Source organism: Cherax quadricarinatus, chromosome 18 (assembly GCF_038502225.1).
Source record: "Cherax quadricarinatus isolate ZL_2023a chromosome 18, ASM3850222v1, whole genome shotgun sequence".
Taxonomy (NCBI): Eukaryota; Metazoa; Arthropoda; class Malacostraca; order Decapoda; family Parastacidae; genus Cherax; species Cherax quadricarinatus.
The window spans coordinates 42,099,315-42,123,255 of record NC_091309.1 but is presented as its reverse complement, the minus strand read 5'-3'; the positions used below and the strand labels follow the sequence as shown (position 1 = coordinate 42,123,255).

Below are 23,941 nucleotides of genomic sequence, written 5' to 3'. Positions count from 1 at the left end.
TCACTGGTCACAACTCATACAACAAGCTGACAAACAGCGTATTAAAAACACTAAAGCCTTCTGGAACTTTATCAAAAAAATAAGAGGCACTACTCCCACCAACAAATTCAAACACATCACCCACAACAACACACACATCTCAGACCCGCAGGCTGCTACCAACATCTTCAAACACATCTGGGAGAACATCTTCCACCCTCACCGACCTCACCCTAACGTTATTCAACACATTCAGAACATAGAACATTGGAACACTGCACACACACAAGATACAACACCAGATAGCCACATTCATCTAGACTCTCTTACCTCCTCCCAAGAACTCGACACTCCTTTCACCAACACAGACATTAAAACTCTCCTCAGACACCTTCCTCCCAAGGCTCCTGGCGCCTCTGGCCTAAACCATATTATCCTAAAACACCTTCCTGACTCTATCATTACTGCCTACACAAACCTCCTCAATGCCTCCCTTGCCTCTGGATACTTCCCTTCCCTCTTCAAAGCTGCTACTGCTATCCTCCTTCCTAAACCCAAAAAAGACCACTCTGATCCTAGAAATTATCGCCCTATCAGCCTCCTCGAAACTTTAGGTAAACTCTTTGAAAAACTCATCAACCATCGCCTTCGCAGATACCTGGAACACAACTCTCTACTTTCTGATGGTCAGTTTGGCTTCAGAACACACAGATCCACACAAGATGCCATTAACATCATTCTCAACTACATCCACATAAACACAGAACAAAGAAACAGGACAGCCCTGGTTGCAAAAGACGTTGAAAAAGCTTTTGACACTGTCTGGCACCAAGGGCTCAAGTACAAACTCTGCACTAACTTTAACCTGCCTCTCACTACTCGTAAACTCCTCTGCAACTTCCTAGACGGCCGTACCATGAGAATCAAATTCCAAGGCTGTTACTCTGACTACTTCACACTAAATGCTGGAGTACCCCAGGGATCTGTCCTCTCCCCTACCCTCTACATTTTATACACTAACGACATTCCAACACCTGTATACCAAAACTCCATCACACTAGCCTATGCAGACGACATTACACAACTTATCACTCATGCCAATATAGATACACTCACACACAAAACACAAAATGAGGTCGACAGGATAGCCATCTGGGAACAAAAATGGAGGATCAAAACCAATGCAGCTAAATCCAGCATTACATATTTTAACTACAGAAAACGTGATCCTCCATTACCTGTCGAGCTCAGAACAGCTGACACCCGCACTTACATCCCCATCACACAATCTGTCACTGTCCTTGGCGTTAATCTTGACTACCTTCTACGCTTACACGGACACATTCACTCAAGGCATGCAATAGCTAGTAAGGCCCTTGCGGGCCTCTACAAGCTGAAACATGCCTCTCAACGCACCAAACTACACCTCTACAAATCCCTTATACGTCCTCTGATAACTTACTCTCCTCTAGCCCTCTCTCTTGCAGCAAAAACAAACTTACTTAAACTGCAGCGTGTCCAGAACAAGGCGCTGCGCTGGGTGCTTGATGTCAGATGGGAGGACTTCGCCACATGCGAGTCTCTACATGCCCAGTTAGACATCCCTGCGCTGAATCTGTACTGGAAGACGCTCAGTGACAGACAGATTGACAAACTCGTGACACGACATGACTACTGGACCTCTCTCCTTGACGAAGACATTCGCAGACCCACAAACCAACACAACCTTTTCTACTCCTTGCATGATCCTGCTCCTAACCCTATTTACAAATAACCTTGGATTCTCCGAGAGGTACCTTCTATGACAGGTACCATTCTCTGATCCACGTTCGCCTTACCCTTTGGGTTAAGACATGGCTCAGTTCTACACTCCTCTCTAGCTCTAAACGTCGCATGTCCCTTCCTTCCCGCTCACCCCACCGGAGTCCCAACAGAAGAGCCTGAATTTCTCTTCTCAATATCTGTCCCACGATCGCCTCGCTGCTGGGTTAAGCCCTGGCTCTATTTCTACGACTAAGAACACTCCTCTCCAGCACTGTTCTTCGTCTGTCCCGTCTTCCCCGCTCATCCCATTTGGGATCTTACCTGAACTTTCGTTCGTTCGTTCGTTCGCTTGATCTTCAGATAGTTCCTGACTATGGAACTGAACTTCTCCAGGCCGAGGGACTGACAACCTCAAATTCTACGACTTCAAGGGTGATGGACTGATTACATCGTCTTCACATCTCTACTGTTCCTGCCTACTTTCTGTATTCGACTGAAGAAGCCTACTGTGTAGGCGAAACGTTTCGGAATAAAGTTGTCTAACTGTTGCATATGTGTCTTACCGGGTTCTCTCTTGGAGAGACATCCTCAAGACCTTATTAATATCCCCTTTATTAATACCTATCTTCCACTTATACACTTCGATCAGGTCTCCCCTCATTCTTCGTCTAACAAGTGAATGTAACTTAAGAGTCTTCAATCTTTCTTCATAAGGAAGGTTTCTAATGCTATGTATTAATTTAGTCATCCTACGCTGAATGTTTTCTAACGAATTTATGTCCATTCTGTAATATGGAGACCAGAATTGAGCTGCATAATCCAGGTGAGGCCTTACTAATGATGTATAAAGCTGAAGTATGAGATCTGGACTTTTGTTGCTTACACTTCTTGATATAAATCCCAGTAATCTATTTGCCTTATTACGTACGCTTAGGCATTGCTGTGAAATTAAGACACATGTGCAACATCTGGGAATCTTTATTGTAGACGTTTCGCCATCCAGTGGCTTTATCAATACAAATTCTAGGACATAACTTGAAGACAGTAGAACTATGTACAGAAGATGAGGTAATCAGTCCCTCAACCTAGGAGTAGGTGCGAAGAGCACCATAGTCGTGGATGGCGAAACACTGGATGGCGAAACGTCTACAATAAAGATGCCCAGATGTTGCACATGTGTCTTAATTTCATCTTGTCGGTATTATATACCATTCTTACACAGGCATTGCTGTCTTGGTTTAAGGTTGCTGCTCACCATAACCTCCAAGTCCTTTTCGCAATCTGTATGGCTAAGTTCTACATCATTTAACTTATAAGTACTAGGGTTATGGGCACTCCCAAGCTTCAGAACCTTGCATTTATCTACATTGAACTGCATCTGCCACTTTTCTGACCAAGAATAGAGTTTGTTTAAATCCTCCTGAAGTTCCATAACATCTACGTTTGAATCAATTATCCTACCTATCTTTGTGTCTTTGGCGAATTTGCTCATATCACTAGTAATTCCCTCATCAAGATCATTGATATATATTATAAACAACAACGGGCCCAAGACTGATCCCTGTGGAACGCCACTTGTTACAGATCCCCACTCGGATTTAACCCCATTTATGGACACTCTCTGCTTCCTGTCAGTGAGCCAAGACTCGATCCACGAGAGCACTTTTCCCCCAATGCCATGAGCTGCCACTTTCTTTAACAGTCTATGGTGCGGAACTCTATCAAAAGCCTTACTAAAATCTAAGTAAATAATATCAAATTCTTTATCGTGGTCAACAGCCTCAAAAGCTTTACTGAAGAAAGTTAATAAATTAGTTAGACAAGACCGGCCTCTTGTGAATCCATGCTGAGTATCATTAATCAAGCTATGCTTATCGAGATGGCTTCTTATAATCTCAGCTATAATTGACTCTAGTAATTTGCCTACAATTGAGGTCAGGCTTATTGGGCGGTAATTTGACGGTAACGACTTGTCCCCTGTTTTAATAATAGGAATTACATTGGCCATCTTCCACATATCAGACACTACACCTGTTTGAAGAGATAAATTAAAAATATTAGTTAATGGTTCACAAAATTCCATTTTGCATTCCTTAAGAACCCTTGAAAAAACCTCATCAGGACCCGGCGACTTATTTTGCTTCAGTCTGTCTATCTGCTTCACAACCATTTCACTAGTGACTGTGATGTTACATAATTTATCTTCTTCTAGCCCACTATAAAAATTAATTACTGGAATATTGTTAGTGTCTTCCTGTGTAAAAACTAAGAGAAAATAATTATTAAAAATCGAGCACATTTCATTCTCTTTGTCAGTAAGGTGCCCATAGTTATTTTTAAGGGGACCTATCTTATCTCTAACTTTTGTTCTATAGACCTGGAAAAAACTTTTTGGGTTTGTTTTAGAATCCCTAGCAACTTTAATTTCATAGTCCCTTTTAGCTTTTCTTATCCCTCTTTTAATGTCCCTCTTGAGGGGGTTGTTAGGACTTTAAACTAGGATTAGTTAGAGGTATGGGTTTAGAAATGATAAATAATGAGTATGGATATATTGACTTATGCTCTGATATTAAGAATCTTAATAGTAACTGTCATGGAGTAACTATGGGTATTGATAATTTCAGAAATTGTGTAAAAACAAAGATGAATAGGAAAAAATGTGCAGAAGAAAAAACATATGATGGTATTTTATGCTAACAGTCGAAGTGCAAGAAATAAAATTAATGAACTACGTTTGGTAGCATGTGCTGGGAACTTTGATATCAAAGCACTAACTGAAACGTGGTATGATTTAAGGAGTCGGGATATGACTGCTGAGTGTAATATTCAGGGATTTAAGTTGTTCAATGTGGATAGATCTAATGGGAAGGGGGGAGGAGTTGCATTATATGTTCGAGAAAATATTAATTGTTGCATAAAAACAGGTATAAAAATAGATGGAGCAGTAACAGAATCTGTTTGGGTAGAGTTCGTAGAGGGTCAAGAAAAACTAATTCTAGGTGTAATATACCGACCTCCAGGCTTGGATCACAATAGAGGGAGACTTCTTTGGGACGAAATTGTTAGGGCTTCTAGACACAATAACATAGTCATAGTAGGGGACTTTAACTTTAGTCAAATTGACTGGAATTCTTTGACATGTAATCTAGAGTCCAGTGATTTTATGGAAACAGTTCAGGACTGTTTTCTGAAGCAGAGCGTAACAGAGCCTACCAGGGGTAATAATTTCCTAGACCTAGTCTTGTCAAATAAGGAAACACTCGTGAATAATCTGGAGATCACTGAAGAGCTTGGCGCAAGTGATCGCAAATCCATCACTTTTAGCATTAACTGGGAATGCAAGAATAATGATAATACAGTAAAAATCCCTGATTTTCGTTCTGCCGATTATAATGGACTTAGGGAACATCTGTCTAATCTTGACTGGGGTTATCTAGCTAATGATTTTGTTAATGATGATCATACTTATGATTATGAACGGATCTGCTTTTATGATTGCTTTCTTAATAATGTACACAGTGCCCAGAGTATATACATTCCCCAGAGAGAAATTAGGTCTAATAATAACGATCCCAAATGGGTTAACAGGAGGCTAAAGCATCTATTAGGGGAGAAAAGGGGAATTTATAGGCGCATCAGAAGAGGAGAGGTTAACCTTACTGACCAATATGATCAGCTTAAAAGAGAAGTAAAAAAGGGGATTAGAAAGGCTAAACGTGACTATGAAATTAGAGTTGCTAATGAATCAAAGACTAATCCAAAGGGGTTCTTTCAAGTGTATAGGACGAAGGTGAAGGAAAAAGTAGGACCTCTGAAAATTGGGAATGGACAGCTGACGGATAACGAACTGGAAATGTGTTCCTTATTTAATGACTATTTTTTGTCAGTTTTTACACAGGAAGATGTAAATGAGATTCCAGTAATTAACAATTATTTAGTTCCTGATGAATTTAAGTTAACTAATATTACTGTCACGAGGGACATGGTTATTAAACAGATAGACAAACTGAAGCAAAATAAGTCCCCGGGACCCGATGAGCTGTTTTCCAGGGTTCTTAAGGAATGCAAGATAGAGCTTAGTCAGCCATTAACGAGTGTATTCAATGCGTCCATTCTTACCGGTGTTGTGCCAGAGTTGTGGAAGATGGCTAATGTGGTTCCTATATTCAAATCAGGGGATAAGTCCACTCCTTCAAATTACCGTCCAATAAGCCTGACATCTATAGTGGGCAAGTTATTAGAATCAATTATAGCTGACATTATCAGAAGTCACCTTGAAGAGCATAACTTGATAAATGAATCTCAGCATGGATTCACGAGAGGTCGTTCCTGCCTGACAAACTTACTGACGTTCTTCAATAGAACATTTGAGGCAGCTGACAGTGATAAGGAATATGATATTGTTTATTTGGATTTTAGTAAAGCCTTCGACAGAGTACCTCACAAGAGACTCTTAAGAAAAGTGGCAGCTCATGGTATAGGAGGTAAAGTTCTAGCATGGATTGAGGCATGGCTTACCAATAGAAAGCAGAGAGTTACCATTAATGGAGTGAAATCTGAATGGGATTAGTCACTAGTGGCGTTCCACAAGGATCAGTTTTAGGCCCTCTCCTGTTCATAATTTGCATTAATGACCTTGATGAAGGGATTACGAGTGACATGAGTAAGTTTGCTGATGATACAAAGATAGGCCGTATAATTCACTCTGAGGAGGACGTCAATGAACTCCAGGACGATTTGGACAAATTAATGTCTTGGTCTGAAAAGTGGCAGATAAAGTTCAATGTGGATAAGTGTAAGGTACTTGCACTTGGTAATGAAAATAACCCTCGAAGCTATAATCTAGGTGAAGTAGAGCTTGGTCATACAGAATGTGAAAAAGACTTGGGAGTCATGGTAAGCAGAAATCTAAAGCCAAGACAGCAGTGCCTTAGTGTGCGCAACAAGGCCAACAGATTACTTGGATTTATTTCTGGTTCTTACCTGGTTCGACACCCTCAGTACCTTATTAATATCTCCCTTGTTTATGCCTGTCATCCACTTATACACTTCAATGATATCTCCTCTCATTCTACGCCTCTCCAGAGAGTGGAGATTTAAGGCTTTAAGTCTATCTTCATACGGGAGGTTCCTTACACAGTAAATCATTTTAGTCATTCTTCTCTGTATGTTCTCTAATGTTCTCTATGTACGAACTTCGTTTTAAAGTCTATCGAAAACCCACCAACCAAAACGACCTTCTCCACTTTTACTCTCACCACGACACCAAAACCAAACGTGGTGTAATTATAGGCTTCTTCCTGCGTGCACTCAGAATCTGCAGCAATGAGTTTCTTGAAGAAGAATGCACGATAATTGAACAAGTATTTTCTAAACTCCACTATCCTCGTCACTTCATCAGAGACTGCAGACGACGGGCATTAAACATCTTCAACACACCCAGAGAAGACTGCCGAGAAGAGATACATAGTCCTCCCCACCAACTCCATTGCCAAACACGTTTCCAACATCTTTTCCAATATCTCATTTCAAGTATCTACCTCCACAACCACGACCATCAAGGACATTACCAGTGATAGACAGGACAAGCTTCCACCCTCTGCAGGGGTATACATAATCCCTTGTAATGACTGCAACAAGTTATACGTGGGCGAAACATCAAGGGACCTCCAAACACGTATTTCAGAACACCAATACGCAAGCAGGTCTGACGACACAAGGAATGCCTGTGTACAACACCGTAATTCACACAACCACTTGATAAACTACAGAAACTCAAGACTTATCGCCACAGAAGACAACACTCAATACCGAAGAATCCTGGAATCATCACTTATTTCTATATCCGACAACTTCAGGGGGAATTCAGGAGAAATTTTTTTTTTTTTTTATTTTTCGTTCGATTTCTTTCATTTTTTTTGTACGTAAAGAAGCACCTTTCAATAGTAATGTGACCAAGTTTCAATAAGATAGCTCAAAAAACAACTGAGAAAAAAATTATTTACTAATAATCATACATATTGCAATTTGCCGTCGAAGTGGGACTTGGAGAAGTTGTTTTGGCATTATCTACGCATAAAACAATGCTAAACTGTATTTCTAGTGGATTTCCTTTCTGTAATTTATCCTTTCTTCATTCTTAAAAAAAATAAATTTTGTATGTTTTTTGACTTTCAGCCAAATATCTGACTTTTGCCCTCACATAAATCAAAAACAAATTATGATATCTCAAAAAGCGATCCATTTTCTTGTAAAACAATCTTTCCTTTATGTTCTCTGTGAATTTCATTATATTCCTGCTATTAGTAACGACCACATTTGCTCATATATGTGAATAACTTACTTCCGAGATAATCCGCGAAACAGCCGGACCACCATTTTTTTTTTTTTTTCGAGAAAATAACATTTTTCTCAGTCTTATACTGCATTACGAGTGTATATCATAGTTAACCATGTTAGTTTTCTTTAATATAAGGACCCTGGAGGTGAGAGAAAGAGAATGGAAGCCCCTCTCTGAGAATGGGAATCTATTATTCCCGATGGAGCGCTCTGGGAATATTCCATATATTATTCATTCTGGAGTATTTACCATACTTCTTTGTTATTTATATTGTTTATTATGTCATATTAGATCAATTGTGATAGATAAATAAGCCGTAGAAGCTATAATAGCGTTATATTGAGCCATATTCCCCGGCCACCCCGAGACTGGAATTTTCCATGACGTCAGCAAAATGGTGTCGGGAGGTTCCTGGTTGGTTGGAACTCTACGTATAAGTCCCACCCACTGTATTATGATGCCAAATCGTCAATTATTATCTTAGAAAGAATAATACAGTAAATACACGAAAAAAAAACGGAAAAAAAAAAAAAAAATTGACGACAGGTGAGCACACCTGTCGCGGGTGGTGACGTCACCCTAGGTGTATTTAAATGACCATAATTCCTTGTAGGAATGTCGTAGAACAATGATTCTGGTACCATTGTGTTGCCAGAGAGTTAAGCTATTTTTCTATAAGATTAACTCAGTTTGTGAATTTTTTCGACAAAAATTTTTCGTTCGCGCTGAGTGCCCCTAAAACCCCCTTCAGCCAGAATAGTGGCTTCTATAACATAGCTGAACCACTTGCCAAGAAACTTCTTCATCGCTATCCCACATAAGAGCACTGTAGAAGGTCTGCTCACAAACTTATCCAATCTCATTTACAAGCTACCCAAGATTTTTAGACTCTATAACCCCACTTGGTACATCATCAGATGCAGCATTCTCCACCTAACCTCAGCATTCTGAACCTGACTATAAATACTCGCGTCCCTGCCACCCCAGGCAGATCTGTTCGTGACTTGAAAAAGCCCACTGTTTGGGCGAAACGTAGTCAATAAAGGATCACATTATACTGCATATGTGTTTATATTTCATAGGAGGTAAAGTTCTAGCATGGATTGAGGCATGGCTTACCAATAGAAAGCAGAGAGTTACCATTAATGGAGTGAAATCTGAATGGGGATTAGTCACTAGTGGCGTTCCTCAAGGATCAGTTTTAGGCCCTCTCTTGTTCATAATTTACATTAATGACCTTGATGAAGGGATTACGAGTGACATGAGTAAATTTGCTGATGATACAAAGATAGGCCGTATAATTCACTCTGAGGAGGATATCAATAAACTCCAGGACGATTTGGACAAATTAATGTCTTGGTCTGAAAAATGGCAGATGAAGTTCAATGTGGATAAGTGTAAGGTACTTGCCCTTGGTAATGAAAATAACCCTCGAAGCTATAATCTAGGTGAAGTAGAGCTTGATAATACAGAATGTGAAAAAGACTTGGGAGTCATGGTAAACAGAAATCTAAAGCCAAGACAGCAGTGCCTTAGTGTGCGCAACAAGGCCAACAGATTACTTGGATTTATCTCAAGAAGTATAAGTAACAGAAGTCCAAAAGTTATTTTACAGCTCTATACATCACTAGTGAGGCCTCATTTAGATTATGCTGCTCAGTTTTGGTCCCCTTACTACAGGATGGAAATAGACTCATTAGAGAACATACAGAGAAGAATGACTAAAATGATTTACTGTGTAAGGAACCTCACGTATGAAGATAGACTTAAAGCCTTAAATCTCCACTCTCTGGAGAGGCGTAGAATGAGGGGAGATATCATTGAAGTGTATAAGTGGATGACTGGCATAAACAAGGGAGATATTAATAAAGTACTTAGGGTGTCGAACCAGGTAAGAACCAGGAATAATGGATTTAAGTTGGATAAATTTAGATTTAGAAAGGACATAGGTAAGTACTGGTTTTCTAACAGAGTTGTAGATGCGTGGAACAGTCTTCCCAGTGGGGTGATAGAGGCTAGGACCTTGGGTAGCTTTAAGAAGAGACTGGACAAATATATGAGTGGTAAATTAGACACATGTGCAACTCTTGGGTATCTTTATTGAGGAAACGTTTCGCCACACAGTGGCTTCATCAGTCCATACGTAGGAGAAACTTGAAGAACAGGAGGAGAATGAGGTAATCAATCCCTCAACCTTGAGTCGATGTGTTCAGTCCATCAATCTTGAATAGAATACGGCATATAAGCGGAGAAGCAGCTTATAAACCGTATGGCAGGAGAGGTGCAGCAGTCATAGGTGGTGTCACATTTGTTCAATGTGAAAGTAGGTCGTGCCCAAGAATTAGGCAAGCGAAGAATTCCTAAGTATTAAGATCCCAAGAAGTTGCAGTGTCTGACAGGTTTGTAGATGAATGGTTCAGAGAACCGACATGTTGATAAATTAGACACATGTGCAACTCTTGGGTATCTTTATTGAGGAAACGTTTCGCCACACAGTGGTTTCAACAGTCCATACGTAGGAGAAACTTGAAGAACTTGTTCTTCAAGTTTCTCCTACGAATGGACTGATGAAGCCACTGTGTGGCGAAACGTTTCCTCAATAAAGATACCCAAGATTTGCACATGTGTCTAATTTATCAACATGTCGGTTCTCTGAACCATTCATCTACAAATATATGAGTGGGAGGGGCTGGGTTTGATTGGTGTTATTGGGTACGGGAGTTATTTCTAGGGAAGCTTTAGGTAGTAGTCGTTTTGATAAGGACCTGCCTCGCATGAGCCAGTAGGCCTTCTGCAGTGTTCCTCCATTCTTATGTTCTTATGTTCTTATGTTCTTAAGGACCTCGCCAACGACCCGAACATTATCGTCACCACCGTCGACAAAAGAGGTGGAGTCGTCATACTCAACACCAGTGACTACAACACTAAAATGATGGACCTTTTGAGTGATCAGTTTACATACGAACCCATCAGCACTCAACAGTGGGAGACACTCACCGAAGAATTTCTATACAAAACCAGACAAATACTCAAACGCACTAGAGAAGGGAAGAAACTTCTGTACTTGTTACCAAGCAACCCTAAACCAGCACACATGTATGGTTTACCCAAGAGCCATAAACATAATATTCCTCTCAGACCAGTCACGTCAGGTATAGGCAGTGCACCACATAAACTAGCCGGAGTTCTTGCCAAACATCTTTCCTGCCTTCTGGGGACCATCAGCCCCACTCATCTTAAACATTCAGGCGACCTTCTCAACCGCATCCGAAACCTCTCCATCCGTAACAAGAAACTAAGCAGTTTGGACGTGACTTCCCTCTTCACAAAAGTACCTACCACAAAAGCTATCGAGGTTCTACGACGTAAAGTCAATCAGGACCTTAATCTTCCTCTACCTCCCGGAGATTTTGTTGACCTGATTGAACTCTGTGTTAAGTTCAACTGTTTTTCTTTCAATAACAGGCTCTACAAACAAACCTACGGCATGGGAATGGGGTCCCCCATCAGTGCCGTCCTAGCCAACTTATACATGAAACACCTAGAGTCCGAACACTTCGCCAACATCATCCCTTCAAGCGTCACTTGGTTACGTTACGTGGACGACGTCCTCGTAATAACTCCCAAACGTTTTGATGTACGGAATCTTCAGGCAAGGCTCAACGCAGTTGAACCGGCGATCCAGTTTACAGTAGAAGAAGAGTCCAATGACAAGCTACCTTTCCTCGACGTCCTCATTCACAAAGTAGACAACAACCTAAGATTTCAAGTTTATCGGAAACCTACCAATAAAAATGATCTCACGCACTTCTAATCCAGTGAAGATACTAAGACCAAAAGAGGCATCATCATCGTGTTTTTCCTAAGAGCATACCGACTTTGTAGTCCTGAGTTTCTTGACGAGGAATGTATATACATTCACCAAACATTCACTGAGTTACATTTTACTTCCCTTTTCATCAAAGACTGCAAGAAAAGAGCTCTTCAGATCATTAATTCGCCACGCACCAACACCACTCCCAACAAAGTTATAATTCTTCCCAACAGCCAGGTTACACTGAACGTTTCTAAAGTACTTTCACAAGCTAACACCAGAGTCGCCCTCGCTTCCAGCACTTCAATAAAGGATCTAACCAGGACAAAATCAAAGCACCACAAACCAGTCAACGCAGGGGTTTACACTATAACCTGTGGAGGCTGCAACAAGATTTATGTAGGTGAAACAACAAGAAACCTCGACACCCTCCTCAATGAACACATTTACGCATGTAGGAACGATAATTTGAACAACGCCTGTGTACGACACCGAAAATCCACCAATAATCTCATGCTCTGAAGTCTTAGCAAGAATCCTCCTGAAAACAGTAAACCCTGCCATCACATAGTCTCTCCTGCTAATACTACACAAAGCACATTGCAGAGAATGAACACTGAAACAGGCCTTCTCTATCCAGTCTATATTTGTCCAACCTATTTTTATATTACTGTTATGACCAAGGTTATAATGAGATTAATTTATGTGTATTATCCACTTAATATTATACTCGGGGTTTCTTTAATATTAGCTAAATTAAAGATTCCACTAGTTTATAATATTACCTGATTTAGGAATATACCCGGGTATGATGTATATATATATATATATATATATATATATATATATATATATATATATATATATATATATATATATATATATATATATATATATATATATATATATATATATATATATATATATATCTTCAGTAATGTGTTAGGTAGGTACACCTGGCAAAGGTTTATAACAAGGTATGTCCATTGGTGGGTAGTTAGCACCGCTCTACCCTCTCCCCCTTTTGACGAGTTGATGTCATGAAGGGATTTACTGTCTATGGCCAGTTCACTCTCTGCCGCCGACTCAGTGTGCATTGACTGAGCTACCCTCCTAGTACTCCGCCTTATTCTCACTTGGATAGAGAATTGTGTTATAGAAACTCCTGAACCAGCTTGTGGCTTATTGTGAAGTGAAGTCTTCGGACAATTATATACTGTTACCTTCAGGTTACGATGTGACGACCAGTGTCAAGCTTAGAACTTTGTGATATATCCCTTATGTACTTGCACACAAGTAATGTTACTATTGAGGAAGCAGTAATATTCCTCTGATCATTATCAAGTGTAGTGACCATATTGACAGTCTCCAGAGGGGGTCTATGATGTACATTCTATTTAAGAGTTTTCTTGTGTGAAGGGAAGTTTCTGACAGTGATATTTAATAGATATTTATGAATATCTAAAGTATTTAAACTTTTAAATAAAAAGAAACTAGAAAAGACTGAGTAACTATTATTTGTGCCTTACATTTCTAAGTTTGGAACCATATCCTCTCATTCTATGAAGTGTGTTACGGAGTGCACTAACCTGGCTAAAGATTAAGATTCGAACCGTAACAAGTGGGGGCCTGTTTCGGGATCTTTGAACTTCTTGACCATGGATCGTGACATATCACAGTTGGTGAAGGACCTGACTACAGATACGCTGAAGACTTTACCACTCAACAATGCTGGAAAGTTGCTAGATATTTAGGAGTTTCATATAACAATCGTTATATAGCGAGTACTGTCCGTTCTATAATACAGAACATACTGTTTTCTCAGCCCTCTGACACTGTCCCGAGGTTGGACTCGCATGGCAAGACACCCTCGGAGGAATCTTTGACCCTAGGAGTAGCTCATTTGGTGGCTTCATTTGAAGGCCTCACTTTGGGAACAGAGGCTATGTCTCGGGACAACGTAGCACCTGATTCGTGTAATGAGAGCCCATTAGCTAGCCCTGGTCATGTGGGGGCGACCGGAGGTGGAGCTCGTCCCAAGCTTCGCCTAGAGGGACACACTCCTCCCACTCCTCCAGTACCTTTGACTCCTCTCACACTCGAACACTTTCAACGTCTGGAACATCTTATATAAAGTTGCAAACAGAGCAACTGGAATCCCAGCGCCTGCTGTATAAAGAAGAGTTCGAGAGGGAAAACATCAGATTAGAGGCAAAAAGAGGAAGAAAAGAGTAAGTCGTCTGCTACTCAAACCTTGACCTTTGACCTGCACAGGGCTGCCTCATTAGTGCCCAGGTTTTGTGAAACAGACTTGGACACTTCGACATATTTGAGATTCAGGCACGAGGGATGAGATGGCCTCGAGAACATTGGGCTACCTTACTTCACACCACACTTAAGGGTAAGGCTCAATCATGTACTGCCGCTCTCCCGTATGACAAGTATGCAGATTACTAGGCAGTTAAGATCATTTTAAAGGAGTATGACTTACTTCCTGTAAGTTATCAGTGCACCTTCCGCTCTCTACGAAGACTGCCCGGTCAAACCTGGGTAGAATTTGCCCGGCAAAAGAAGGTGGCTCTAGAGCGATGGTTGAGGTCATCTGGGTGTGATACTATGGAGCGCCTGATACAGTTTATCTTGCAAGAAGAATTTCAGAACTCTCTGACGGGCGATGTACGCTCCTTTGTTATCGAACACCAGACTGCAGACGTGTTGGCCTCTGCTTCTCTAGCTGATCACAAGGAAAAAGGGTCTGGAGGGAAAGCCAGGTTGTTCTAAGAGTCAGCCTTTCTCTCCTAGGAAAAGGGATCAGCAGACCTCTCCTCATTCAGCAAAAGCCTACTCGAGTGTCGTCCATAGTAAAGGTAAAGGAAGACCATCTTATGAGAGAGATACATCAAGAAGAGGCCCAACTTGCTCTTATTGTCAGAAACCAGGCCATTGGAGGCGCTCATGTTTTCAATTAAGTCGAGACCGTAGGCGGTCAGGTTCTGAAACATTACCTGTACAGATGACGTCTTCCTCAAAACCGAAGTGCCTAATTCCCTCTGAGTTGTTCGCAGACAAAGTTTCGGAAGCCATGTTGCCTTACTTCTTTAAGGGTAAGGCATGTGTTACAGAGGACCAAATGGTGGACATAGTATCCTATCGGGATACGGGAAGCTACCTGACCTTACTGAGAAAAGGAGTACTTCCTCTAAATGATGACACCTATATTAACCTGGATGTTCTGCTAGAAGGTTACGGTGGCACCATCACAAGAGTACCCCTTCATAAGGTGTATGTGAAAGTAGATTCATATCAAGGTGAAGCTGTTGTGGGCCTTTCTGAAACTGATTTTCCCATAAGAGTGTAGACCTATTGGTGGGTAATGATTTAGGAAGAGGAGGAATTTGCCGAGAACCTTATGTTATAGAGAAGTTCTCTGGAGAGAATTACGCCATTGAAGGGTGTAAGGAAGGTCCTCGTCTATTCCCTGTTACAGCCATAACCAGGGCTATGGCTAAAAATTTGGAACCACTGCCTACTACTGATGAACCCTCAGATTGGGGTTTGGATGCTCTGTTCAGTGCCAGTGATCAACACGAAGTCGAAAATCAGCCTCCAAAATCCCAAGTGATAGATTTTGCCCCATTACGGAGTAGCGACTTTAATCGGGAAAATTTAGTGAAAGAACAGCTTGAAGACCCGTCGTTGAAACAGGCAAGGGATCAAGCGCTTACTGAGATAGAAGCTGAAGGTAAGAAAGAATGTTTTTATTACTCTGACGGTATCCTGATGAAGAAATTTCCGTCGACTTCAGTTAATTCATGTCTCAAGCCAAAACAGCTCTTGGTTTTACCTGTCCGATTTCGGGAGTTAGCATTAGAAGTGGCACATTCTAGCCCCATGGGCGGACATTTGGGAATAAGAAAGACTCTAGGAAAATTAGCCCGATATTTCTTCTGGCCCAAGATGGATACCGTGACTGAGTACTTGAGAAACTGTGCTATTTGCCAGCTCATTGGAAAGCCTGCACAAAAACCTCCTCCTGCTCCCCTCTTACCTATTCCCGTAGTAGGCGAACCTTTCTCTCGGCTCGTAATAGACTGTGTGGGACCTCTCCCAAAAACTAGGCTGGGCAATCAATATGTTCTTACTATAATGGATACGACTACTCGGTATCCAGAGGCTGTGCCCCTTCGCAAGATTAGTGCCAAGGCTATTGTGAGTCCTATTTAGATTCTTCGCACAGTTCGGATTCCCTAAGGAGATTCAATCTGACAGAAGGACGAATTTCACATCAAAGATTTCCCGTGAAGCAATGTCCAGGGTCGGAGTTAAACCAATTGTTTTAACAGCATATAGACCCCAAACCCAGGGTGTCATAGAGAGGTTTCACCAAACCCTGAAGATCATGATGAGGGCATACTGTGAGCAGTTCTCAACAGACTGGGATGAAGGTATTCCTTTCCTCCTCCTTGCCTTAAGAGAGAGCGAACAGGAAAGTTTAGGATATAGTCCTTCTGAACTCATTTATGGTCATGCGGTCCGAGAACCGTTAGTAATGCTAAAGGACGTATGGTCTGGGAAAGTGGAGCCTTCTTTATGTTTATCCCCCACGGCAATGCAAGAACACTTGGTTTTTACTCGGCAATTGGCAGCTGACAACCTCAGACAAGCTCAAAACCGTATGAAACAGTTATGACAAGACTGCTATGGAGCGTTCATTAAATGTGGGAGACAAAGTGTTACCTTGCAACCCAAGTATGAGGGTCCAATGGAGGTGATTAAGAAGCCGAGTAAGGTAAATTATGTGGAAAGAACACCAGGAAGAAAGTCGACCCGAACTTTCCATATAAATCAGCTAAAGAAATACTACGAAGGGCTTGTCCCTGTGGCTGCGGTGAGGTCACAAGGTGACGACTCAGGTAAAGAAGATTGTTCACGTGGAGTAGAGATAAGACTGAAGAACTCCGAAATAATGGAAACCTTAGATGATTATCTCGGTAACATAGAAAAGGAAAGAGCAAGTGAAATCCGAGACTTGATTTCCACTTATAGAAGTCTCTTTGGAGATATCCCCAGACAGTGCACCATGGGGGTCCACGATGTGGACGTGCAAGGAGCTGCTCCAATTAAACAAGCTCCGTATAGAGTCAGCCCAGTAAAGAATAAAGCTCTGCGGGAGGAAATAAGTTTCTTGTTCAATCATGGTTTGATTGAACATAGCAAAAGCCCTTGGGCTTCACCGTGTGTCCTTGTACCTAAGTCGGACGGTTCATTTAGAATGTGTACCGACTATCGGAAAGTAAATTCCCTAACCGTGCCTGACGGATTCCCCCTTCCTAGGGTTGACGACCTAATAGATAGCATCGCCAGTGCTAAGTATGTCAGTCGTTTGGACCTCCTGCATGGTTATTATAAAGTGCCGTTATCGCCCCGAGCGCAGGAGATTTCTTCTTTCACCGTACCTGGAGGCCTGTTTAACTACAGGGTGATGCCCTTCGGGCTCTGCAACACAGCCTCGACCTTCCAGAGGCTTATGAATCGGCTAACGTACGACTTGGAAGGAACGGAAGCCTACCTAGATGATCTGGTAGTATTCAGCAATGACTGGCCTCAACACCTGGTTCGGCTGGAAGCACTCTTGAAAAGGCTAGATGAACACCATTTTACCGTCAACCTTGCTAAGTGTGAGTTTGGTCAGGCCCGGATAAAATATCTGGGATTTAAAATAGGGCAAGGCACGGTTGCCCCCGTTAATGCAAAGATTCATGCTATTATGGATTTTCCTGCTCCGCAAGACAAGAAAAGTGTACAGAGGTTTCTAGGGATGGCCGGTTACTACCGCCGGTTTTGCCCTAATTTTTCGCAAAATTAGGGCAAACTGCTGTTTGAACTTACAAGTTCTAAAGTTCTTTTTAAATGGACGACTACAAGTGAGTTAGCCTTTACTCGTCTAAAGCGTCTACTTGGTTCCTCTCCAGTTCTCGAGAGTCCGGTGTTCGCGCTCCCTTTACTTTACAAGTGGATGCCAGCGAGTATGCAGTCGGTGCTGTTCTTCTACAACCTTCCTCCTCTTCTGGTCTTTTACACCCAGTCTGTTATTTTTCTGCAAAATTGAAACCCCATCAATTAAGTTATGCAACCGTTGAAAAGGAGGCACTAGCATTGGTCTTAGCCTTGGAACACTTTGAGGTTTATCTCGGGACTACCCCTCATAAAATTAGAGTAAAAACAGATCATAATCCCTTAACCTTTTTAAACACCATGAAGGCTAGAAATGCTAGAATACAAAGATGGTCTCTTAGGATGCAACCTTTTTCTAAAAGTATTAACCATATTAGAGGAGCTGATAATGTGATTGCTGACACTGTCCCGTCCTTAAGACATGTAATTAAATTTGAGTTTACAAAAGAGGATTCATGGTACATTTTTATAGATATGTATTTGTTTAATGCATTTTTAATGCTATTTATTTACTTAGTTATCTGATTCTTGTAACCACTGAGACCTGTCACGTAAGCCACCATATGGTATCCAGAACTTATTTCTGCGGTGGCAGTCTCCTGTTGTCTTATCCTGACTTCTCCTGCTACCAATGGTCACTTAAGGCCTCTTTATGAGAAACACCTCTATCAGAAGCTCTGGTTACGTGGTGTCTACACATACGTGGTTTAGCGACACAAGACTTTTAATTTTCTTGTTGGAGAAGCAACATTTGTCATCAGGGTCTTTGTCAGAGGAATGACTTGTATTCTGGTTTATATACTATTTCTGAAATCCTCTTTTACGGCGAAGTTTAGTCCCCGAAAGAGGGGGGGGATGTGTTATGACCAAGGTCATAATGAGATTAATTTATATGTATTATCCACTTAATATTATACTCGGGGTTTCTTTAATATTAGCTAAATGAAAGATTCCACTAGTTTATAATATTACCTGATTTAGGAATATACCCGGGTATGATGTATATATATATATCTTGAGTAATGTGTTAGGTAGGTACACCTGGCTAAGGTTTATAACAAGGTATGTCCATTGGTGGGTAGTTCGCACCGCTCTACCCTCTCCCCCTTTTGACGAGTTGATGTCATGAAGGAATTTACTGTTTATGGCCAGTTCACACTCTCTGCCGACTCAGTGTACATTGACTGAGCTACCCTCCTAGTACTCCGCCTTATTCTCACTTGGATAGAGAATTGTGTTATAGAAACTCCTGAACCAGCTTGTGGCTTATTGTGAAGTGAAGTCTGCGGACAATTATATACTGTTACCTTCAGGTTACGATGTGACGACCAGTGTCAAGCTTAGAACTTTGTGATATATTCCTTATGCCAGGGAGTTACTCAGTGAAAGTGTTAATTCTCAATATATGTACTTACACACAAGTAATGTTACTATTGAGGAAGCGGTAATATTCCTCTGATCATTATCAAGTGTAGTGACCATATTGACAGTCTCCAGAGGGGGTCTGTGATGTACATTCTATTTAAGAGTTTTCTTGTGTGAAGGAAAGTTTCTGACAGTGATATTTAATAGATATTTATGAATATCTAAAGTATTTAAACTTTTAAATAAAAAGAAACTAGAAAAGTAACTATTATTTGTGCCTTACATTTCTAAGTTTGGAACCATAACCTCTCATTCTATGAAGTGTGTTGTTACAGAGTGCACTAACCTGGCTAAAGATTAAGATTCGAACCGTAACAATTACCTAAGTAATAGCTTTTATATCCTTTTACTCGTGTGCGTGTTAATTGCTGTACCATATTGTATTACTTCTACTACTACAACTTATGTCACTACTACTGCTACTACTTCCACTAGTATTGCACCTCACTCTGAGCCTATATATACCCTCTGTGTCCATGTACTGTTTGTAACGGCTTGACAAAGCTCTTGGAGAGCGAAACGTTGCCACAATAAAATGTCACATTAGTTGCACTTGTGTTCTTTTACTTTACATATTATCGGTAATTCTACCAACATTATTACACTTACACGGTTCACGTATTCCGGCATGTGATACGGTCAAGTTTCTGCGTCTGCTCTTTGGTCGCTAGCTGACGTGGAGACCTCACATTTCTTCTTTAAACACAACTCTCCATTGTCGGCTAAATCTCCTTAACGTTCTTGCACATCGTTCGTGGGGAGCAGATCATCGCACTCTCCTCTATTTGCATTCCACCCTAGTCTTGTCCAAGTTAGATTATGGTGACCATATCTATTCTGCAGCCTCTCCCACAACTCTAAGTTAGATCCCATTCATCACCAAGGTCTCCGTTTGTGCCTTGTTGCCTTTCGTTCATCCCCTGTTGAGAGCCTCTATGCAGAACCGAATATTCCATCCTTGTCCAATCGCCGTGATGCTCATTGCCTTCACTATTGTGTTCGATCTCATTACCTCCACAATCCTTCCGTATATAGGATAGTCGCTGATGTTAATAGATGTTCTTCGTTTGTTCGTCGCCCATGTTTACTCCGTCCCTTTTCTCTCCACCTACATTCGCTCTTGTCTTCTCTTCAGTTACCACCTTTCTATGTTCATGTAGCATCTCACTTTTCCCTGCCCCATTGGGAAGTTCCAGCTGTTCGTGTCTGTTCTTTCCCACTGCCATGCGCAAAAGTTCAACTACCTACGGTGGCCTCCCGCTCTCTCTTGACCACTTCTGCTCTCATTCTCGTGCCATCACAGTGTACGCTGATGGTTCTAAGTCTTCTGATGGCATCGGATTCACAGCAGTGTTTCCGGGGAGTGTTTTGCGAGGGCATTTATTATCCTCGGCTAGCATTTTTATGGCTGAATTGTATACCATTCTTTTAGCACTTACCTGTATTGCATCTATGCCTGTCACCATTTGTGATCGTTTCAGACACCCTTAGTGCTTTACAGGCTATACAAAAATTTCATACACCTCGCCCCCTAGTTCTTCGTATCCAACTTTGGTTATGCCGTATCTCTAGCAAACACAGATATTGTTTTTGTTGGGTCCCCGGTTATGTTGACGTACAGGACAACGAATAGGCAGACACTGCTGCGCAGTCAGCAGTACGTGACCTCCCAGTTTCATATGGAGGTGTTCCATTCATGGACTATTTTACTGTGCTTGCTACCCACGTTTATATCTGTTGGCAACAACATTGGTCTGATCTGTTCTATAACAAATTTCATTCTATTAAACCGAGTATAGGTTTCTGGCCGTCTAGTCATCACTGTCGAGGTTGGGAGACTACTCTCTCCCGTCTTCGCATTGGCCACACTGGTCTTATTCACGGGAATCTCGTGGAGAGACGCCCTGTTCCTCTGTGAGAATTGTCAGGTTCCAGTATCTGTTAGCCACATTCTGTTGGACTACTCACTCTAGCAGCAAGCACACAGAATTTACCTCCAACGTCGTCTCCGCTCTGCTGCCCTTTCTTTCTGATGGACCCTCCTTCAATCCAGACTCTCTCATTGACTTTTGACAGCAACTGATTTACTACACAAGCTCCGATGACGATGCCTCTAGCACTCTCCTCAATCATTTCTACCTTAATCTCTAGCTACCCTCTACCCCTGCTCTATTAACTGCCCTGCTGCACTCCATATCCTAATAATCATCCCTCTCCCTCTTGCTACCCGTTACCCCTGCATCCTTCCCTGCCCTGCTGTGCTGCATAACCCTTGTGGTTTGGCCCTTCTTTTTTTGATTATAATAATAATAGCGCCACATATTACATAAGTCCAGGGCAGTGGTGCCCTGGACTTATGTAATCTCATGGCTGCCTCTCATACTGTCTGATATCTTACTCAATATAAGTACTGAAGGTACTTCCTGACACTTTGTAGTATATAACTACTGAAGGTACTTATAATACAAGCTGTTGACTCCTTACTGTACTGTATACCCTTAGTGGACCAACATCCTTCCTGGTACCTTAGTATAAATACCTACTGAAGATACATACTACCTGGCACCGTAGTGTATATAACTACTTGAACAACATACTACCTGGCACTATAGTGTATATAATTACTTGAACAGCATAGTACCTGGCAACATAATGTACATAACTACTTGAACAACATACTACCTGGCATCATAGTGTATGTAATTACTTGTACAACGTACTACCTGGCACCGTAGTGTATATAATTGAACAACATACTACCTGGCAACATACAGTTCATAAGTACTGAGGGTAAATATTTCCAGGTTTCATAGTGCATACAACTATTTAAGGTACATAATACCTTAGTGTATTCTAAGGTACATAATACTTTAGTACGTTGAGGCCAGTGATCACGTGTAGTCATACCTGTCCTAAACTGTCTGAGATTAGCGTTGGGTGTTACCAAGCACCATGGCTTTTTGTAGTGTTTTAGAATCTCAGGTTAAAGTGTTGAAGTAGATTCTACTTCAGTAGGAAAAAAGGAGGCTGAAGCTTCGTCTAGATGGGTTTGGGAGTGAATGTGAGATGATGGTAACTGGTGAGGAGGAAAAAGTTACCAGCAGTGATTTGGAGAGTGGCAGGTGCTTTAAGTGGAAAGTGATGCACAATTCAGGAAGAAGGATAATAAGGAAGGTTAATAGAGAAGATGTGAAGAGAGGAAATCGATTCTCTGTTCTCCAGGACGAGTGTACTTCAGTGGTTATTGAGATTAAAGGTACCAATGACTCCCCTGCTTATCAAGGTAAGAATATTCTGATTGTGGGAGATTCTCAGGTAAGATATATGGACAGTGCTTTTTGTAACATATAAAAAGGTCAGACAAAGGGTGTGTCTCCCAGGAGCTGGTGATGGTGACAGAGTCAGCAGGTTGGATAATATTATATCAGGCAATGGGAACAAGCCCATTATGTCTTAGTGTTGGTGGAAATGACATCGGAAATGGCAGGAGACAGGAGCTGCTGGAAAAATATAGGTCAGCCATAGATGTATTCAGGTCTAAGGGAGGGATCCCAATTATATGTAACAACTTGCCTAGAAGGGGAGTGGGTAATGAATGGATGTCTTGCGCAATTGGTATAAATTGCTGGCTAGACAGGTACTGCAAGGAACTTGCAATCCCATTGAATGATAACTGGAACATATTCTATAGAAAACGTGATCTGTATGCAAAGGATGGGGTTCATCTCTCCGGGCTGGAGCGGTTGCATTAGCCAATTCGATTGAAGGGGTTATTGGTGACATGTCTAGGACTTTAAACTGATAGATTACCGAGGTATGGGTGACTGTGGGAAACAATCAGGCTGCAGCACTAGGGTTGAAAAACAGCAGATATAACCAGGATATGTTTAAAAGACAATATTAAAAATAAAGTTGCTAGTAAAGGCAAAGGAATTGATCAACAAACAAAGATAGATAGTAGAGGGCAACGAGTGACTAGCTCCCTTAAGGTTTACTATACAAATAGTAGGAGTCTAAGAAATAGATGAGCTAAGATTACTTGCAAGTGCAGGTAATATAGATATTATTGCTATAACAGAGACCTGGTTCAACTTGAAAGAAAGAGAAATGCCTTCTGAATGCAACATACAGGGTTATAAACTGTTTCATACTGATAGGGTCAACAGGAAGGGTGGTGGAGTGGAGATGTATGTTAGAGATAATTTAAATTGTTGTATTAGACATAACATTAGAAACATCGGACACAGAATCTGTTTGGCTACAGTTTCTCGAGGGTCGTGAAAAGTTAATTTTGGGTGTAATTTATAGGCTCCCAAACCTTGATAGAGAGTGCAGTAAACTGCTATGGGACAAAATTCATAAGGCATCTGGATATGAATCATTGCCATTTGGTACATGGTATACTGACTTCATGGTAAACTCATATACTGGTTATGCATGGTAATCTCGTATAACTGTAAACCTGCAACTTGGTAATCCCATATCATGATATATTCATCTCATTGTAAACGCACCTCTTTTTAAACTAACATAAAGGTAAACTATTATATTAGTTTGTTCACTATATGGTAAACTTATTTTTTAATCTAACATTTATGTTATCCCACTTTATAAATTCAACTAATGATGAGCTAACATTACTATTAGCGCACTTCATTGTAAAC

General features: G+C 41.2%; 1 protein-coding gene across 1 annotated transcript in view; it reads right to left on the bottom strand.

The window, feature by feature from the left end:
• LOC128689512 (uncharacterized) overlaps nt 1-23,941 on the bottom strand; it is a 316,845-nt gene that overhangs the window by 239,469 nt on the left and 53,435 nt on the right. The window lies entirely within an intron of this gene.